Source organism: Protomyctophum parallelum, assembly GCF_964188405.1.
Source record: "Protomyctophum parallelum genome assembly, chromosome: 13".
Taxonomy (NCBI): domain Eukaryota; kingdom Metazoa; phylum Chordata; class Actinopteri; order Myctophiformes; family Myctophidae; genus Protomyctophum; species Protomyctophum parallelum.
Window position 1 is genome coordinate 42475762 of NC_139708.1, and position 19514 is coordinate 42495275.

Consider the following 19514-nt stretch of genomic DNA (forward strand, 5'->3'; position numbering starts at 1 on the left):
TAACATTGTCTGACGACACCACCGTTGTCAGCTGCAGAAGGAAGGACGGAGCAGTCTGTCTAGCGTTATCGGAACTTAACCCATTCTGACCTGAGATCAGATTCTAAAAATGTCTTCTACATCCTGACGGTTTTCTGAAAAAGCTATGTTTTCTATGTCAGTCGTTGGTGGCGCGCTATGAGCTTGTAGGTCTGCTATTTTTCAATAGCTAAAGCATGACGTAATGCTAACACCAAAAGGGGTTCGCGCCCAAAATGGGATAAACAGTAGTTCAATTCCTACGTGTTCGGCAGCCAGGAATATGCTACGATATATTGACATTCAACCAAACCTCGTACAGTCTCTGTAATTGTTTAGAGTCATTTTTCTGTTCATTCTGCAGCCGTGGAACTCTACTACAATGTCTCAATAAGCATTTCATTTTAACATTCAACGGATATATAATTTTGTGCAGTATTCGTCTTATCTTTAGCAGCATGTAAGACTTACTGGGCTGTTTGCGTGTCTTAAGTACCAGGTCTTATTACCTAACTTGAGTAAACTAAAGACCTGGAGGCGTGATCAATGCTCTTTGGCCACTCAGAATAGCCAAATGGCATTGATCACGCCTCCAGGTCTTTAGTTTACTCAAGTTAGGTAATAAGACCTGGTACTTAAGACACGCAAAATACAGCCCACTGAGTCACTGCTGCAGAGAGATGCAACGGCATGCTTCTGTGTGTGAAATAGACAGAAGGTAATACGCTATGGAGTTGTTTTGAGATGATTCTGTGTCTCTGTTTTCAGTTTGATGTTTTCAGAAATTGTGCCATAATGCTCAAAACATATATGCTCAAACAGCTCAGTGGTCGGTCACATAACTCAGTGATAACTTGTGAATACAGACAGACATTGTAGTATCATATCATGCAGAGATAGTGATCATGTATTTCTGAGTGACCATAGCCGTGGGAACTATAGGGTCTATGGAGTTGTTGATGGGGGAATTCATTACAATCACCAGAGCACATTTAGAATATAGTGTAAGATAATATTGCTCATATATTTGGTCAAAAGTAGCTCCCATGGACAATATGTCCATGTCCATCTGACTAGATTATTATCACTTTACTGTATGATCGGTTGTGTATCATTTACTGTCTATAAATGTGCAATACAAGGACATTCTCTAGACATATTTATTCAAGTCAAAATATACCACCTCTTTTTAAGTATCAATCCACATATGTGACCAGTGCCAACAAAACATGCCTCATGTCGCCTTTTCCATTTTTCAGATTTTTACAGATTATTAAAGTACAGAATGTAAGCTTTCATATGATGTATCATTCAATGAAATTGGACAATAATTGAAGGAGATATAACCATTTTAAAATGACTGGGGCCTTTCACCCAAAGCTGAGAAAAGCCCTTTTCAATATTCACAACATTTTATCACCTTAGAGCTGGACAGAAGTGGGTGTGACAATGGGAGGGACAAGAGACAATAGGACGTTTTAGCTGTCAACAGTGCAACACTAGAAACACTGACATGTTTAAGCCAGTAGAACAAACAATGCAATTTGTAAGGTGCCCCAATAAACCCTTTTGAAAGTACTAAGTATTAAATACTAAGTATAAGTATTCAAGTATTAAATATTAAGTTAAGTGTTCAATTTAACTTATACACTACCTGGTTGTAAGTACAGTACACCATTTTATGCAGGTCTACTTTAAGCAATCAAAGTCAGACAATTGACCCAGTATTTTAAATAAATAAAATCGACGCATCAGGCTATGATGTTGTGCGCTTGTAGATTTGCTATTTTAATAAACAGATCTGTCCACATGCAGTCACAATGCCTGGTTTCATTTATAGTAATTCCTGTGCATTCGATGGGTGGATTCATACTACATCGGGTGTCTATTTAGTGTGCAAGGCTTACATCCGGTCTAAAGCCCACCCACTGTATGCCCTGATTTATATACACAATACATACACGATCCGTATCCTCCCCTCACCGGATGTTGAATTAACAGTACTAACGGCCGTATTTGAAAAGACGTAGCTCTTTGCTGGGTGCGCGAGGAAAAAAATTTCCGACATTTCCTTTTCAATTGATACCGTTTCTTAGAGACGGCCTACACAAACGTTCTATATACCAAATGAAAGCCTGCATTTCATAGTTTACATAGTATATAACCTTTTTTTAAATGAGCAAGAAATGAGCGAGTTGTGATTAAAAGAAAAGACGTGTGATCTCTTTGCTCTTTAACACACGACACAAACGGCTAACTAGGCTAGCTAGCTTCTAGCCTGTTGTTTGTTGGTGAAAGACTCCAAGCTGGGAAGTGTATTTCAGCGAGTAGCTATACGTGGTTTTGTTTATTTTCTGTAAAGTCTAACCCAAATGCCCAGAATACTTCTGTGTTTACAAACACAAGCACGCTAATGGGCGGTGATCAGAGCGTGAAACCTGAGGACAAAGAGATTACAGGACCAATCGTAACCAACATGCAAATCTCGGAACTGCGCTCTTCTGCCTCCAGAAACTTGTTAAAAAACAAGCCCACTTTGACGTATAAATGTATACATTTCATTTGCCCAAATGAACAATCTGTTTGAATGAAAACCTTCTTCAACATTCAAACTGTATTAATATGAAAAAAAAAGAAAATCACATAAAAAAAAAAAACGAGTTTATTTATTGATTTAAGGCATGTTCATTCTGGCGACATGAGGCATATTCTGCTGGCACTGGTCACATATACCAACATAATTATTTTGTGTGACCTATACTGCACTTTCACCACTTTTAACGATTTTAACCAAAGGTATTCCCTTTGATGATGGTGGTGGCGGAAACTAAGCGCTGCCTAACAGATTGGTCTAAAAAGGCTGTTCTACTGGTTTGAGTTTCATTGTAGGGTAAAGTTGACCATGCAAACATTGTGGAAAATAACCAAATCTACAAGCTCACAACACTTTGTATCGCAACATGTTTTTAGCTTGTAGATCGTCTTTTTTTCCACTATTTTTTATGATCAGCACTTTATTTGGGTTTAACAGAATAGTTGTATGGATGGACATTATGTATAAGCACAGAAACGTACTATAAAACAAGAATAGTAAATATAAGACAAGATAAACACAAATAAAATAGTTTACACGACCAATAACGCAGCATCGTCAACCCTATCGCATGTATGTTAAAGCAATGAACCATCAAAAGGGCCTTGCCTGACCATGGACCTCATCAGGGGGCCTGCAACATGACCGAGGAACACGTTCCATTTCAAATCATATAGTTATCTAACCCATTATTCATCTTAAAAGATAACTTCTCCAAAGCAGCCACAGTACCAAGCTGAGTGAACCTGTACATGTGCTGGAGGCAAATCCTCAGACTTCCATTCTTTAACGATGGATCTTTCTGCCCACCATTAATGCTGTATGAATCCAGTCCGCTGGAGGCGTGGGGACTGGGGAGGTGTTTTAATGGCGATAGATCACCCAGAACAGACAGAGCAGGTGTATAGGAAATACCCTGACTTGTGATTTGCATTATATTCTCATGAATAGCACACCATAAGAGTCTGTACCCTAGGGCTTTTTTCCACTATCGTTTCATACTTGAGGAAAGAAAAGACCCACAGGGCAGACAGACAGTCATACAGAGTACACTCAGCACTGTGAAGACAGAGGGCGGCGGTGGCTCAGGGGTAGAGTGACTGGATAGTGAACCGCAAGGTTCCCAGTTCAAACCCGGGCTCCCCCAGAGCTACAATTTAGGCATTTAGCAGACGCTCTGTAATCCAGAGCGATTTACATTAAGCAAGAACAAAAAGCATGGCAATACATCACATACATAAAGTAGTTATCATGAAACATGCGTAAGCTAAGAACGTAACAGTGGAATATCTATATAATGAAACTATACATATATAAACTATAGTCCAGTGGTTCCCAAACTGTGGTGGCCAAAAAGGTTTGGGAACCGCTGTACTATAGTCTATACCAGTGGTCCTCAACAGGCGGACCGCGGTCCACGACCGGACCGCGACACACCTCTCTGCGGACCCTGGAGAAATGATAGAAGGAAGAGAAAAGGCCTGGGCCGTGGCTCAACGGGAGTGACCCCCCATCTGTCTCCCCATGTGTGTGTGAATGACAGATTCGTGTGAGCAATGCAACGGTGAACCGTGTTCCAAAAAATGTGTTGGAGAGGAGAAATTGAAGAGAAGCAGGGTGCGCACCTTCATCGGCAGAGTTAAAGGAAACAGTCTGACTCTCTCTCTCTCTCTCTCTCTCTCTCTCTAACACTAAGCTTATTCTACCTTTGCTCTGTCACGCACAAGCACGATGTGATGCGATGTGAGCAAAAGCCACAAAAGCCACAAAAAAACATTAAGAAAAAAGAATAAAGAGAAGAAAAAAGGTCAACGCAACCGCGAGTTGAATTCTCCGTTGTATTCGATCAATGCCGAGAAACGCAATTAACACTCTGAAATCTGAATGTGTGTATTATGGGCCGGCATGTCATGATGACAATGTCGCGCTGACTGGCTCACTAGCAGTCACACATTCACACATTCAGTTCATGGATTTTTGGAGGTGTGAATAATGAATATTTGTCAAAGTGAAAAAATATATTTTCATACTCTGCCACCCCAGTGTTGGTTGGGATGGGACCCGGTTTGTATAGCTTGGTTTGACTGTACTAAACCGGCATAGTTGTTTCTAGGGGAGGGGGGGGGGGGGGGGGGCGAGGGGGGCAGCCCCACCCCATGGGGCCCACGTGGCCCGCGACCCGCAATTTTATTTGCGTGCGCATGAGACTGGACCATGGTTTTATTCAAAAGATATTTGTGGACCTTCAGCATTTCTAGTATACTATACTATATACTATACTATACTATACTATAAAGTGCTATGACTACATAGAATGCAATTCTAGTGCTGTCTACGTAACATGCTATAAGTTTGTATAAAATCCTATCTAAGTCTACATGAAGTGCGATCTAAGGGGCTATAGGGAAAGTGCTATGGGCCATGATGGAGTCTGAAAAGGTGGGTTTTCAGACTACGGCAGAAGATTGGGAGTGAGGCTGCAGTTCTGATTGTAATGGGAAGTGCATTCCATAGTTTTGGAGCCAGAAGGGAGAAGAGTTTGGGACGTGTGGAGCGCTGTCCCGGCGTTTTTAGTGAAGCTGGCTGAGCTAGTGTCCTTGAGCAAGACACCGATTGCTCACCTAATTGCTCCCGATTGGTGCCTTGCATGATTTCCTCCGCCATCGGTGTGCGAACGGGTGAATGTAATGCACGATCTCTGTAAAGCGCCATGGATGAAGGCGCTCTATAAATGCACCATTTACCACAACTGGGTGGGTCACTTTTCCACTGCAGAGGTTGTGGGTTCAAATCCACCGCGGTGCATCGGGCCTTGTCGAGCCTCTACTACTGCATGAGGGAGGAACGCCGGGCAGGGAGGGTGAACATTGTCACTGCTTTATACCGTACTCCTCTGGGGTATAAACCGTACTTATACCGTACTCCTGTGGGCTGGGGGGACGGCAGCTGTCAGCAGGGAGTAGGATGGTGGCTACTATACATATACGTCCTCTCGCTGGGGTCTCCTGTCAGCAGGGAGGGTTGGGGGGGGGGGGGGTAGGATGATGGCTACTATACAGTACGGATACGACAGGCATCTCCAGAAATTCTACATGCCTGACGAAGACCCACGGTGGTCGAAACGCTGTTACAAAAAATATTTTCCTGGGAGCTATACAAATCAGTCCCTTCCTTTTTCATTTTACTATACAGTACGTCCTCCTCACTGGCAGGTGAACCAGTGGGATACAACATCAGTGTGTGTGTGTGTGTGTGGGGGGGGGGGGATTAATTGGCTTTTTCTGAGTAAATTGGGGAGGGGGTAAACAGCAACAAACAAAAAAATGAGAGAAAAGAAAAGGAAAGAAAAGGAAAACTAAAATTGGGTCAGTCATTTCAGAAGCTATAGGGAGAGAGAGGATGCACATTAATTAAAACAGAACAGTATGTGTCTGGGAAACATGCGTGCTCCATACATCATACTGTATGTATGATCATGCCATGCGTTGTGCCTGGCTCGCACACACAAATAGGCTATGTCTGTTATAGCACCCTACTGTAAATACATACATGAGCATGATACACTCTATGGAAGGTGGGAGGCATCCGGTTTTCCACCCATTAACCCAGGGACTTGTTTTCCAATGTAGTCCTACACATTGCAAACAGATTTTTCTCAATTGTAAAAAATCACACCTGTGTGAACTGTGTGGTGCAACTCCCCCCCACCCCACCTCTCTCTCTCTCTCTCTCTCTCTCTCTCTCTCTCTCTCTCTCTCTCTCTCTCTCTCTCATTAGCAGGCAACAGTGCAGCACTATCCCTCTCTCTGTTTCTGACACAACAGCGCCCCTACTGGTACTCATAGTCATATACTGGTGCTCATTAACGTCACATACAGTAGGCGGGCGGACACATAGACACGGACATTGCTGTTCCTTGGAGTGGTTGCACCATTCAAAAAATAATGCATATATCTACAATTGAGCTGGGACGAGTTGGCAAACGGAAGTCGCAAAGGGCGCAAATTGACACGCCGTGACGCATGCGGAACTGCCGTTCACGCCTCTGCATGCGCTGCCTGATGTGCTCTGTGACGTCACAGAGCTTTATATACCTCTGCGCAGTTTCCGTGTCTGGCCGCGGCTGCTTCCGTTTCTGAAAGCGGCGGTCACTCATTACACTCACTCCCTCCGTCTGAAACATCTACTTCTCTTCAGAAGCGTTAATAGTGTAACCTCGGCCCGGACGGTTAGCTCAACCGTCTGGGCACCTATAGGCTGCCGAGCCAGCCGGACGGCGTGCCGCGGGTTCGACTCCCGAGCCCGACGGCCTTTGCCGCGTGTCACTCCCCATCTCTCTCCCCCTTTCCTGTCAAATTACTGTACCCTATCAATAAAAGGCAAAAACGGCAAAAAAAACCTAACAAAAACAAAACAATTTGGAACCTCGACGCCGCAGCATAACATCATGATCCCAGAACGTCCGCGACAGTTTTCTGAAAAACCCTATGTTTCTATGTGTCAGTAGTTCTCAAACATTTTCATATCAAGGACCCCCCCAAGATTATATGTAATTGACTGTGGACCCCCATCTGAAAATATGTTGTTCCAGGGACCCCCCAGAGGCAAAGATTTGAGTTAAAAAACGTTGGCTCTGAAATAATATATATTCAAAGATTTGCACTACATTTTCATGATTTCTCAAAAATAGCAGACCTACAAGCTAGTAGCGCGGCACTCTGGTGCGCTATGAGCTTGTAGATCTGCTATTTTTCAATAGCTAAAGTATAACATAATGCTTAAAACACCAAAATGAGTTCCCACCCCAAAATGGGTTAAAAATAAATATAATGAAGATCCAAAACAATAATGGAACATTGGAACACAATGACTCATTGATTTCAATGACGGCACGTCGCCTTTGATGAATCCCTTCTGGCAAAAGGGGAGCCAACTGCAACCACTCAGCTGCCATATGCAAATGAGACACACACACACGCACACACACACACACACACACACACACACACACACACACACACACACACACACACACACACACACACACACACACACACACACACTCAATCAATGGTACTTTTGACTTGCAAAACACAAGCGCTGCCTAAGGCTTCCTTCAAATGCAGCTCACTCTCTCCGGTCCCCGTCTTTGCTTTCTCACTACAGGAACCCCTATCAATACAGTGACATCATTATCACTCAAACCATCATACATATAAAGATCTTATAAATTAGTACCCATAAATCCACACCTCACATCAACCAGCTGCAGTGGGCGGCCTTGTGGTTAAAGTATCGGCCCTAAGACTAGAACACATTGGGAGCCAACAGTGCCTCCCTGCTTGGCACTCAGCATCAAGGGTTGGATTGGGGGCAAGGCAGTCCCTGGGCCATACTATGTGTCATGGCCAGAGGGTGTGCTTGTCTATTCTAAATTCAAGAAACGCTGTCAGAAAGTGTCAGATGTCAGAAAGTGTCTGACGTCTGAGGCCTCATACACACGTTACAGAACACAAATGTTTGGTCAAACCATGTGACTCCCATTGGAAAAGCATTGAGGCGGCCACCAAACACAGACAGAACATTGGACTGTGCGTGTGCAGACTGTGCACGTGTGGCCAAGTGCACATTTTGTGTGTGTGTGTGTGTGTGTGTGTGTGTACGTGTGGCCAACTGCACAATTAGAGTGGGGATCCAACCGTCTTCAGTTCGCTACAAACACAACACGAGATACAACTGTCTTGAACGTGGTCACAGTGCTCTGCACGTGTCTCTCCCTAGCTCTATACCAACTCCCTCTCCCACCCCCCAAGACACACACACACACACACTGAGTGTGAAGTGGCTACAGCGCACGCTCCCATGAAAACAGCTAATCTACAAGCTCACAACATCACATGAGTTTTCTCAAGTCCCAGCTCAAAATTGGGACCATTTTTTGGCCGCAAATGCACCTGCAAATGGATCTATGCGACTTATAAATATATCTTTGGGAGTACCTATGCGACTGTCCATACTACTGAAAGCGTTTCCCTACCATGCATTTGTAAGAATACTTTCATGTTATAGTGCTGTTTTTATTCATTACACAAAAACACAAACACATTATACAAGTTAAAATATATCAGAACGGGTAAGGACTAGTACATCTAATCATCAGGTTTCACTTGCATAGGTTAGTGTAGGACAGGTTCTCAACTCTAGAGCTTAGCTCAAATGACCTCTACAGTAGTATCACCGTAATTTAGCCCCTCAGTTGTGGTGGGGGTAATCTGTCAATTGTGACTGTGCATTTGTACATCCTGGGAGTAGTGGATGATTGCGAACGCAATGAGCACTAACTATGAGACCCTGCAGATCGTGTCTGTCTGTGTGTCTGTCTGTCTGTCCCGCTGTGACACCACCCGCCCGCCACCAGAGGGCGCAGCTGTAACACACACACACACACACACACACACACACACACACACACAAACAACCACATACACACACAGTAGAAAACTAACTAAAAAGAAAAAGAATGTACGTAATTTATTCTAATTGTTGTTATTGCAATTTACGAGCTGCGTTCGCTTCCCGCGTTTGCGCGTCTTACTTGTGTCATTACTACAGGGAACAGTTAAGGGTTAATTGTCTACCCCCACCCCCAAATCCCAGACAGTCTCTACCACCCGCGTAGCTTATGGCTGCTCGCTTAAGTTGCTTCTGCTTGCATTTGCAGCATTAGAAGAAGAGAAGAGAAGAGAAGAGAAGAGAAGAGAAGAGAAGAGAAGAGAAGAGAAGAGAAGAGAAGAGAAGAGAAGAGAAGAGAAGAGAAGAGAAGAGAAGAGAAGAGAAGAGAAGAGAAGAGAAGAGAAGAGAAGAGAAGAGAAGAGAAGAAATATAGCAGCAGAAACAGCAGAATAAAGCAGAATACAAAGGATAGACGAATGCAACACTATAGACATCGAAATGAATATGAGTGCATTCTCCTTCTCATAAAACAAAGTCAAGCACGCATTTGGTACAGTGCTCTAGCTGTTCTCCGAGTGGAGACAGAGTGACCTGCCTCTCGCTGAGTCACAAATTGTCACAGCAGATCAGACTAGTTCGTCACAGAGCCATGATGGGACTCACTCCTGCATGTCACTCCTGAAAGTCACCTTGACTTCTGTGCACATATGACAGACTTAGTACAATAGCTTAGTACAATATCTTGACTTAGTACAATAAAGAGGATTTTTTTTGTAATAATCTTCTGTCATGGTAAAATGTATACATGTAGGCTATATGAGAAGACTGTCTATAATATCCTCTTAATGTTATTTTTTGAGGGCCCCTCCTATATTCAGCTATTAGTGTAGATTTTCATCTTACACAAACATTAAATTCCCATTGACAATGAATGGAGAATGTACGTCATAATGTGGACGAGCAAATCGACATGTTATGTCATGATGATGTACGGTGATAAGAGCGCCCCTCACTTTGGGGAGAGTGGAGTTAGGGAGGCGGCGAAAAAAATGGGTTAGCAAAATGGGTTAGCACTTACTTGACCAAACATCACTTACAACTACATTTTATATGATATGTGTCAGTGTTCTTCTGAGGTATAGGATGCTCTGCATGGTAACAACATGTTGTTCTTCTGAGGTATAGGATGCTCTGCATGGTAACAACATGTTGTTCTTCTGAGGTATAGGATGCTCTGCATGGTAACAACATGTTGTTCTTCTGAGGTATAGGATGCTCTGCATGGTAACAACATGTTGTTCTTCTGAGGTATAGGATGCTCTGCATGGTAACAACATGTTGTTCCGGATTCACACGTTTCCCAAGAACTGGCATGTTCTTGACCTCTGATCTCCCTGTAGCCTCTCTTTCCTGTCTGTGAGTGTTTACTGTACTCAGGAATGCTTAGACATGTTCATGCCAATTACAGCGTGGCATGCACCACGCTGCTCAGACCGTTGCATAACCCACGGTTACAGCGGTGCGCTATCGAACACCAAACCACTGCCCCTTTGTCTGCTGCCTTTTGAACACGAAAACAAGGCCCCGTATTCATATAGACAGTGCATGAGAGCGAGAGAGAGAGAGAGAGAGAGAGAGGAGGGAGGGAGGGAGGGAGGGAGAGAGAGAGAGAGAGAGAGAGAGAGAGAGAGAGGGGAAGAAGACAGTATTACCCACCGTGTTAATGTAACACAGCTCTGCTTACACCTTTATTAATTCCTATGTATATCCAATATTGATTCATAAATACATTGTTTTGTTTTAATTGCCTTGTTCCACTTCTGCTTTAGCAATGTAATCGTATGTTTTCTCATGCCAATTTAAGCTCCTTTGAATTGAATAGAATAGAATAGAATTGAGACAGAGAGAGAGAGAGAGAGAGAGAGAGAGAGAGAGAGAGAGAGAGAGAGAGAGAGAGAGAGAGAGAGAGAGAGAGACAGAGATGCATAGGGATCGGGATAGATAATGAAATGAGAAGGAAGGGAAGTGGAGAGGAAGATTTAAATCTCTACTTCTACACTGTGAGAGAGAGAGAGAGAGTAACGGTCAGTGAAGAGAGCTGCAGGTCAGCAGATCAATACGGTCGGACACGTGGTAGAGGAGGAGATCAGAAATAGAGGTAGCAGGCATCATTTTAATGTTGCACTTTTTTTAATTAACCGTTTAACCGTTTTAATTGTTTACTATAATGAATGATCAATGCACGAGCCCCCAAAACCCAGAGAGCACCATTCAGCAGCACGTGGTGGTGGAGGTAGAATCTGGCTCATGTTGTGAAAAACATGCATGCTTTTAGAGTTGCATAACTGTACAGCAAAAAAAAGAGAAGATAGAAGAAAGAAAAATTCTGTCCCATTCTGAACGGGAATTTGGAATATTCTATCAGAGCGAACTTTTTAACTCAAATCTTTGCTTCCGGGGTGTCCCTGGAACAACATATTTTCAGACGGCGGTCGGCGGCCAATTACATATAATTTTTGGGGTCCTTGACATGAAATATTGAGCACCACTGATACAGAAACACAGGTATTTCAGAAAACTGTCAGAATTTAGAAGACATTTTTTCCTTACTTAATTCATCTGTGTTACCAAATATGATACTATGTTCCATTCTGGTCAAACAGAGTCTGATATTGGGCATGTTGGCTCACTGGAAACACTCCGCTACACCAATGGGTCTCAAACTGGGGTCCCTGTAACCTCAAGGGGAGTTTCAAATTACCCCAACTCTGAGTCTAGATACACTCTCAGAGTTGGTCCTTGAAATTAAAAATTAAAGACTTTGAAAACCACTGTGCTACACTAAATGGAACAGAGCCTTCATTATCATATCATTAAGTCATTTCTTTCCAATATGGCTGCTGTGCATAGGAGCCTATTGTAGAACATGTCGCTCGCGCGCGCGCGCGCGCGCGCGCGCGCACGCACGCACGCACGCACGCACGCACGCACACACAGTACTACATATAAGATCGATGTCCACTCCACAGACAGAAACCCACCCCCATGCCACAGGCAGTCAAAATACAATAGGCCTATTGCACATTGGTTCAATAGTGTCAAAATATCATTACCCTCAAAGGCATATTGCTAGACAGCCTACATGCCTCTCTTGTGCTTGTGCGCGCAAGGACGCGTGCGAGAGCTCGGCAAGGCCTATATCTGTCTTGTCCAGGACTTGGAAGCTGGTTGAAATGTACAGTATTCTAATGTTCAGATTGCATCATTAAGATGACCATGATCGTATCATATGATACGGGCAGAGTGCAATGAAGCAACAGCTTCAACAGCTGTAGACGATTTGACAAAAGATAAAACGGATTAAACCCACTTTAGGGAGCATATTTAAAACAATGAACGGACATCATTCTTTTCTTCTTCCCTCTAATCTACATTTGGACATTTCTTCATGGAAGTCAGCTAGGCCAGCAAGTCTCCAGGAAAGCAGTCGGGTCACAGAGTCAGGAATGTGACCTAGAATGGTGAATCCAAGCCCTGAGAGAGTATCCGTCCGTTGTTGTTCATTCAGTGCTCCAATAACTGCATTACTTGTATGTATCGTAGCGTAAATATATTCACATCTTAAGCAACACCACTGGTTTCATATTCAATAGTGTTTGTGGGCTATGCCTTTAACTTACTAGTGATTCAGCAGTGATCCTTTCGCACTGAAAATAAAATGCTTCATTGCTAGAACATCTGGCCTTAATTGTCACATAACCTCGTGTCACCAGGCTTTCCACCTCGGAGGAAAGCCTGGGTCTGTGTTACTAAATTCCGGCCTGGTGACAACAAAACAATGACTAGAACGATTGATTGATTGATTGATTGATTGATTGATTGAAATGATTGATGTAACGATATAATCCGCTCCCGACCGGATCATAAACCCGAAAATAATTGTCACCCAAACCAAACCAAGTAGTCCTTACAAACCAATTAATCTATGAATAATTAACTCCAACTGGTTTTTTTCCCCCTCCAAAAAAATGACAAGCTCATATCCATTGTGAGCCTATTGGCTGTTGTTATTTGAAAATGTTTGAAACAAAGGTTGAAAGTAGACCGTAGAGTAGACTAACGATACCATCTCTGTCGGGGGGGAAAACACAAAACTGTGAGTTCCCAGGATTCAAATTCAAAAGTAGCAGATCTACAAGCTCAAAACGTGTCGCTTCACGCCGCATTTTGAGCTTGTGGTTATACAGTATATATATATAAAATATGAAGATAAGAGGTTTTTGTCCGACAGCAACAATAAGAGCTACAGAAGCAGGACTCTCCCCATGTGCGTAACTGCGTATGGACGGACTGGTCCATAAATCAGCCGACTCATCCCACCGTCCATCGCCTCCCCGTAGCTATCAAGTGTCTACAAGGAAGGAGGAGTGACCTCCTTTACGTCTTACTGAACGTATAAGCACTTCCTCTAAATAGACCGATGCAAAAGTGGGGCCAACCTATAGCCTGGCGGGGGGGGGGGGCAGACTCATAGCGAGGATTCACTGACGCTTCCGGTTTCCCGGCGAACCCAACTGAACTGGACTATGGAATGTTACGGCATGACCTCCCTGTATCTGTGGAGAGAGAGCATCACATTCCACTGAAAACCAGAGCAGGTGGTTCTCCGAACTGGTTGAACTCATTTCATGACCTTAAATAAGGGTGGTTGCACTCTGGGCGCGTTTCTCGTAAAAAAACGATGGAGAAACGGAGCAAAAAATCCGAAAGACGCGCCCGGTGTGTGTGGATCTTTACACGGTACACCCCCATGCCAATATGACTTACTACAATGATAGAGATATACAGTATAGGGTACCTCACGGACCGGTTTTGTGTCCAACTGTCCACACAAGTGCAGACCCACCCACTGACAAAAAGCTGTCTTTGAGCAAACAACTATAGCCTATACTCTCTTCTCTTGATACTATAGAACAGCGGTTTTCAACCAGTGGCCCGGGGACCACCAGTGGTCCTCGAGGGATTCCAGGTGGTCCCCAGCCAAATGATAGAGAGTTGGTAACCAAATGGACCCTTGAGAGCATAACATGAAACCAAATGGACCCGCAAGAGTTAAATCATCATTAATCATCTGCATTACTCAATTTACAAGAAGTCTACACAATTAGGGAATGCAGAATAATTATTTTGATCAACGTTTGCCACTTTGCCTGTTATCTCTCCTAATGGTACAGCATCAATAGAGCATGGAATTGGGGACAAACTCTTATCCTTATCAAAGAACATTCTTTTGTTTTGGGCCTGCAAGGCTAAATCTCATCAAATGGTGGTCTGGGCCTTGCCTTGATATGAAAAAGGTTGAAAACCACGGTATAGAAGGTGCCACCATCTATTGAATCAGTGTTGTTTTCCTCGACTAAAACTAAGACGAAAAATGTTCGTCGACTACCTTTTTTCACTGACGAAAACGACATGAAAACTAAGCCATGATGATTTAAACTGAGACTAAATATGTTAACAATTTCGTCAACAAATAAAAGCTAGACTAAAATGTTACGAAGGGACTAGTGGACAAGAGATCCAGTAATAAATAAAAGACAAGTAATTTTACACTTGGTTGCACAGCGCGACGCGTTGTGAGCTTGTAGATCTGTAAAATATTATGATATTTAGTCGACTAAAACTAGACTAAACACTAAAACATTTAAGGTGACTAAAATGTGACTAAAACAAAACGAAGTTTCATTCCAAAGACTATGACTAAAACTAAAATAGAAATTTGCTGCCAAAAACAACACTGAATACACTGAATGTTTATTCAGTGTATACAGTAGATGGATGCACTTTCCATAGAATCCACAAGAGGATCAATAATCCCTGGTGCCTGATTTTTTTTTACGCAGGATGAATAAAAGGTCTGTCTGTCTTATTGAGTGAGTGATGACTCGTTCATACAGGTCAGGTACAAGCAGCACACATTGTGACACTGCAACCTGGTCTGAAAGACTGTCCAGTGCAACATGAGCAATACAATAAATAGCAATGCACTGCACTAAATGAAATACAAAATGAAAACAAAGCAGCTGCTAGCACAGCAACAAGGAATGTGCAGAATTGGGAGGGTGGGTATATAGTACATTATAAATAAATAAAATAATGCACAGCAATTATTGATATACTTATAATGCCTCGAGTACACTTGATGTATACAGAACTTCGTATTTTGGTGATAAGCTGCACTCACTCTGTTGAACAGGTTAACCCATTTTGGGCGGGAACCCCTTTTGGTGTTACGTGATGCTTTAGCTATTGAAAAATAGCAGATCTACAAGCTCATAGAGCTTGGGCCATGATCTGAACTGAACTTGGGCCATGATCTGAACTGGGGCCATGATTAACAGCAGCGTTGGGCTTGATTTCCTGTAGTCACTTCCTAATGTTCTTGTTCAAACCAGTGGTTCTCACCTCTCAGACTCTTTCATGTCAAGGACCCCCAGATTAATCTGTATTTGTCCACGCCACGGACCCCCGGTCTGAAAATAATTTCAAATAGCTGATGTAGCCTATATAGAGGGTATGCGCATGACATCATCATACCCGGAAATTATGCGGGAATGCCTACTGAGTGGAACAAAAACACTACTTTCTGGCCTTGACAGCCCATACATCCAAACAGAAAAGTCCCATTTGATTGCATTAAATGACTTTAAACAACATTACATTCACTCACTCACTCAGCCACTCGATCTGCCATTCACGTTATGCATTGTGCATACCCTCTGTAAAGTGCTCATGTGTCCTACAGTACGTCACTGGGCTTGTTTTCATACATGGGTCGCTGCTAATTCCTCTCGTGAAATCTGCCAACACAGGTCAGCAGAATAACAGATGTAGTGACTCTGCATGGTGAGCATGGTAACAGGTGGACAGATGTCATCCTGCACCATGCCATGTGTTCACCTCTTCACTGGCAGCCTCCAAACATCAGCATTGGCATAGAGGAGGAAGACACAATGAATGAAATAGAAACTATACGCCAACCTTCCCCGTGTTTCTTCACTAGTCCCATCCAGAAGAACACAGTTTGCCGGCCACTGCTACAGAGCTGACAATGAGGTTATATCTTCCCTTCTTCTCTGGAGTCCTGCCTCAAAGGCAGACCAGAGGTAGAAAACTCGTCGTTCCCTGATGTCATCGCTATAGGGACACAGGCATCAGTAAGCAGGGACTGGGGATGGAAATGAAGGACCGGGAAGTCTGGCGTGTTATTGTGAAATCCACGATCTCGACCGCGGTCGGAAAATTATGATGATGATGTATTTTCGGTTAAATGTTTGTGAGACATGGGGGGAGGGGCGACGAAAACAATCCTGCCTAGGGCACCAAATTGCTCAAGGCCGGCAGCAGGGCACACACGGCCCAGCCCTCCTCAATCACCAGGTTTCTGGTGTGGTGTCTGTGGACACTGGAGAACGCACAACTACAACATGTGGTATTTAAGGAGCCACGTTCCTCCCAGTCCCCACACACAACTGTACTGTACAGTGTACACCCACAAGCCTGGGATGAACTCCAGCTAATTCTATTCCTGGCCTTGTTTACAATGACTTCATACAGTAGATATGCTCATTTCCTATAGATCCTCCCCTTCTCGTATAGATCGACTTCCTTCCTGACAAGAAATAAGTGGTCCTCAAACTATTTAATTTCAAAGACCCCCCCCCGTAATGTACAGAAACAAATGAAACCAAAAATGGACCCATTTGCACACTCTCAGAGTTACAGACCTGTACAGGTCCATTTGGAACCCCTTCACAGAACCATGAGGCTCACCTAGCCTAGACTAGACCCCATGTTTTTTTGAGAACCAATGTGACAGATCAATGTGTATTCATTCTTTCTTTCTTTCTTTCTTTCTTTCTTTCTATTTATAGTAATACTTGTGAGGAAGCCCAGCTCAACTGTCAAGGACAGGCAGACTCAGCGGACGATACATATTTCATGCTGAGGATCAGTTTGCATATAGATCACCCCCCCCCCTCCCCCCCCCCATGCCCTAAGACTGCTTTCTTCCAGACCTGTCCATCATAACACAATCATAACGCAGTTTAATGTGCACAGCACAGTATGTGTCTGCATGCTGGCGAGAGGATGGCCCCTTTTCCGCTAAACTTTTGTTTTGCATAGCTTTACTTAAATAATACATAGTCAACTTGATGAAATAATCCATTGGTTCTCAAAGTGGGGTCCGGGGACCCCCACAGCGGTCCATGGAGGGGTACCAGGGTGTTCCCAGCTAAATTAGTATAGTAATAGCACCATAATCAGTTTAACCACTTTAACCATTATGTTATACTGTGACAATTAAAAATAAATAGCAGATAAGCTCATAATAGTGTGCCAGTTTATAGATCTCTTCTATGGGTTTTTTTATGTGTACAAATATTTTAGTTTTATGTGTACAAATCTTCGAATATACAACATTTTAACAGTAGGCTATATACACTATCCTTTCTTTTCTTCTGGGGGTCCCTGCATGGCTGGCAAAAGCTATAGCCTGGCTATATATTTAGACATCCAAGCACAAACTATAGCCTATATTTTTAGACAGCCATATACCAAATACATGTAATGTTGGGGGTCCTTCACATGAACAAAGTTTGAGAAGCACTGGGCTACAGTCCATGCACATGCAGTAGTACTGTAGTAGGCACTATGGGATCCATCCATCCAGATGCAGCAGAGACAGGCAGACATGTAGACAGTAGTATAGCCACAGATTCGGCACAATGATCAACTGGTTCCGACTGGATAGGACTGGTCTCATGCATCACATCACAACGAGAACAGAACAACATCCACCTGGATGAATGACTTAGTTGTTATATGATCAGATTGAACGGTGTTCTAACTGTACATAGCCTTATATACTGTAACTGTATGCGTTGTCCTGCACCCTCCTTCAATCTTCAAGTTATATATCACCATTCACCAAATCGCATCGGTTCACGGGGTACGAACGCCGGATGGGGCTCAATCTATGCTCATGCATGTGCTTGCAGTTTGCACATCTACCCCCCCCCCTCTCTCTCCCCCAGAAGGCTAATAGCAAAACACGGACGGACCGACGCACACCAACACGCACGGGTGTAAGCGTGCAACTGAACCGACGGTCCGACACGCCACACGCGTGCACAGCGACGCGAAACGAGGGGGGAGCCGAGTTCCCCTCCTCCTGCTGCTTTCTCTCCAATATCCAATGATGCAAACTTAGCCTTGGAGTCTTTAATTGGACCAAGACTATCATTATAGATGGATGTGTTTTAGCTTTAAATCGAAACAAAATGCATATCTATCATGATAGCGTTCCTTTCTTCGATCCAACAAGCCTGACGCAAACTGAAAGTATTCTTTTCTGCAGCGCAGCAGCAGCAGCAGAATCTGCTTTAATAGCATGGCTGGGCAAACAACCAACCAACCATACAGATACATAACATCGCGAATGCGTGCATCATGTGTATTGCATGATACTGTAGATACAGTTAACATAATTGCTTGCTGCTATATTATGTTTTGCTTTACAAATATCACACCGTTTTGGTTTCTGGAAGGTCGGTCCGTGTGGCTATAGAGAACTTACCGATCAGCCCACCAGTATACCGATGATGCTGCTGCAGGCAGCTGCTGATGCTGATGCCGCGGCTTCAGAGGCAGAGCCCGGGAGGAGAAGCAGGAGGACGGCAGCCTATCTGCGGGGCAAAGCGGGAGGTAAACAGCAGCAATTAACAGCAGGGCTGGACTGGACCTACACAGCTGTCACGGAGCGCACTAGAGATGCGGGTGTGTGTGTGTGTGTGTGTGTGTGTGTGTGTGTGTGTGTGTGTGTGTGTGTGTGTGTGTGTGTGTGTGTGTGCGTGCGTGCGTGTGACGGTGTGTGTGCGCGCCGGTGGGGGAAGAAGTATAGGAGAGGGCCAGTGGGTGGGTTCTGCCCGAACAGAACACAGCGATCATCCAATGAGACCGCGAGCACGAGAAACCAAAGGGACCAATCAAGTGAACATCATCAGAGTTCAACAGAGCCGTGAAATCACACAGAGCAGGCTAGACCAGGAGAGGAGGCTGGCTGGATGGATGGATGGGTGGATGGATGGGTGGATGGAGATGTGAACCTTACCTTACAGCCTGCAGACGCACACTCTCCCTCCTTCTGTTGAATGCACCGTGTCAGCACTATCCTAAACATGTCAGCTTTGATATAGAGTAGGCTGCAGACTGCAGAGTCTGCGTTGAAGTAGTTTTTCTTTTCTTTTTTAAAGATTCGTGTCTTGGGTTGATAGGCATTTTTATTTTATTTTTAGTCAGCAAAAAATAATTCAGTGTTGTAATGGCACTTTGTAGACAGTAGACTACAGTAGGCTTAACCTACTATTGACTATGTTATGCTCTATCT

At 43.7% G+C, this 19514-nt stretch overlaps 1 protein-coding gene across 1 annotated transcript in view; it reads right to left on the reverse strand.

Annotated features, from left to right (window-relative positions):
- The window catches only part of abat (4-aminobutyrate aminotransferase), a 79019-nt gene extending 60201 nt beyond the window's left edge, over window positions 1-18818 (reverse strand). Inside the window, exon 1 of the mRNA XM_083780151.1 lies at window positions 18705-18818. The gene's annotated coding sequence lies outside the window, so the exon portion shown is untranslated. The remainder of the gene's footprint in view (window positions 1-18704) is intronic.
- Between the last annotated feature and the right edge of the window lie 696 nt (window positions 18819-19514).